This window comes from Ctenopharyngodon idella, chromosome 4 (assembly GCF_019924925.1).
Source record: "Ctenopharyngodon idella isolate HZGC_01 chromosome 4, HZGC01, whole genome shotgun sequence".
NCBI lineage: Eukaryota > Metazoa > Chordata > Actinopteri > Cypriniformes > Xenocyprididae > Ctenopharyngodon > Ctenopharyngodon idella.
In genome coordinates, this window is record NC_067223.1 from 16,910,424 (window position 1) to 16,913,501 (window position 3,078).

Below are 3,078 nucleotides of genomic sequence, written 5' to 3' on the forward strand. Positions count from 1 at the left end.
ACTAAAGAGCTGGAACCGTCAGTCCGTTTCTGAGTGTTTAAAAACTGTGTGTGTGTGTGTGTGTGTGAAGCTAACAGGAGAACTGTCTAAATGTTGGGATGATATGTTGGGAAACAGTGAATCTCAAGTGTTCAGTATGCTGACTTTATCTGCATGAACTTCATCATGGTCTCGTGTTGCTGTAAATTAGTGACGTTTGCAAAGGCACCAGAGACCTGATCAAACCTCGAGAACTATAAAGTATTAAAGTTCAGTATCTGCAGCAAAACCACCTATTAACCATCCAGAACACCCTAGAAACCAAACTGCAATAGCCTGGCAACCACCTACGACACCCTAGCAACTGCATAACAATGCCCATGACATCACTGGTGGGCAAACACCAACATTTACTCCTAAACCTTCCCATCACAAGAAACTGTCCGCATTTTTTGAATTAAAAAAAACACTGTTTAGTATGTTTTTTAAGCCATTTGGTTTACGAGAACACAGGAAGTGTCCTCATAAACCATGTTTACGTTGTGATAACCATGTCATTATACACATTTGTGTCCTCATAAACCATATATACAAGAACACACACACACACACACTCACACACATGATTCTGGCATGACACTCATCTCTGTCACATGCAGTGAGTGTGCTGTAACATTTCCCAGACTCCTCCTCTGATGATGTGCGTCTCCTCATCCAGGAAACTGGAGCTCTTTCCCCTCACACACCCTCACCCGAATCTAGATATCAGAAGCGTGACCCGTCACAGCCCAGAGGTGCCAGAAGAGGTCAGTGTGTGTGTCTGAGGCCTGCATCACACATCAGCCCGTTTAGGCCACATTTACTCTGCTCTTATCCTGCTTACACATTCGTGGGTCACATCCGACCTGTGCCACACGGCAGGAAAATAATCAGAATTGGGTCACTTGGATCATGTGATGTAAATGTGTCCTCAGACTGAACATGAGCTTGACACCCCCTGATCTCCATCTGTGGAGCAGTCCTGACATCTGCCAGTCAGTTCCTCTGAGCCGGTCTGGTGAAGCGTCAGGCACGGCCCATAAAGCTGCTGTCTGACCCTTCACCCCCAAACCAGCCCTGTCTGTCTCTCCGAGTGTCTCTCGCTCTTTCCTCTCTCTCTTTTTCCTTTTCATCCATCTGTGTCTTTCTCTCTTCCGCAGAAGCATCAGCTCGGTTTATTTAGGTTCAGCTTGTCTGGTGGGATTCTCGCCACACCACATCCATTTTATACGTGCGGATAAAAACACTGACACACACACGAGTGACGAACCGCATGAAAACATGGCCAGGTCACGTTTAACTTCAAAATCAATATAAAAAATATTTTTAATATTTTTTTCACAATTTTAAGAAAATTAAGCCTTTTTTTTTTCTTAAAAAAGTATTTTCTTTTCTTTCTATTTTCTTAAAAAAATATGAAAAACATACATGTTTTTTTTTCCTATAGATTTTTCTGTTAAACGTGACCTGGACATGTTTAAAAGCAACTAAATAAAAAATAAAATGTAGAAAGAAAACACAATAAAAATAATACAAACTATAAAAAAAAAATACTATCCAATTTTGTGACATTTTTGTGACAGTTAAGCTAACTTTTCATTACTATGATGCATCTGGATTTTGTTTATAGTTTGTATAATTTTTTATTGTGCATTTATTGTGCTTTTATTCTGTATTTTATTTTTTATTGCGATGCTTTTAAACATTTCCATGTCATGTTTAAGTTTAATTTTAATAGAAAACAAAAATATATTTTTTATATTATATTTTTCACATTTTCAGGAAAATTAAGCTAATTTTAGGACCATTAAGATTTTTTATGACATTATTTTTGTAACAATTAAGCTAATTTCCCCCCAATTTCCAATTACCATAATGCATCTGCATGTTTTTTGTATCATTTTATTTTTTGTGCATTTATTATGTTTTCATTCTATATTTTATTTTTATTAGGTTGCTTTTAAATATTGTCCAGGACACGTTAAACAGCAAAAACAATAGAAAAAAAAAATATATATATATATATTTTTCAATTTTTTATATTATATATTTTTAACAATTTTTAACAAGCTTATTTTTAGATTTTTTTTTGTGACATTATTTTTGTGACAATTAAGCTAATTTCCCCCCATATTTCTAATTAAAATAATGCATCTGCATGTACTTTTTTTATATAGTTTGTATATTTTTTTATTGAGCATTTATTGTGCTTTTATTCTATTTTTTATTTTTTATTAGGTTGCTGCGGTCATGTTTAACCTTAACGTTTAAAAAACATTTATGTTAAACATTTATTATTATTATTTTATTATATTATTATTATATTTTTTCACACTTTCAGAAAAAAAAAAAAAAAAAACCTTTTTTAGGACCATTAAGGTTTTTTATTTTTCTTATTTTTAAGACATTATTTTTAATTTTTTATTTGTACATTATATTTAATTTATTTATTTATTTATTTAAATACATTTAATTTATTATTTATGAATATATATTTTTATTTTATTTTTATTCACACATTTATTATTTATAAATTTATTTTATTTATAAAAATTAAAAATGAATGTCCACTGGTATCTGACACTAATCACTACAGGTTTGAGATCTGCAGGTTTTTCCACAGTGGAAAGGGCAGATCTGCGCAGCGGCTTTGACACCAGCGGCCCGTCGCAGCATCTGTGTGTGTGCAGACGTGAGATGAGCACGTGCAGTCGGAAACGTTCCTGTTTCCAGCTGTGAAACACACGGTGCAGCAGAGGATGGACAGACGTGTGTCTCTCTCTCTCTCATAAGTGTGTTCAGATGGCGTCCTGCTGCAGGACACATGCAATGTCGGATTATTTTTCTTCATGTTGGTTCAGCGTTAAACACAGCGCTTGGACGCTCTACAGATGAAGATGCGTTACAGACACACTGACCATCATTAATCATGTGCAGGTTATTTTTAGTACAGAAAAGGCTTCCCCAACTAACTTTAGTGCAAGTTCTATGGATGCTAAACTTCTTCAACCATCAATGCCAATGAAGAACCTTTATTTTTAAGCACGTAAGACAGTTCTG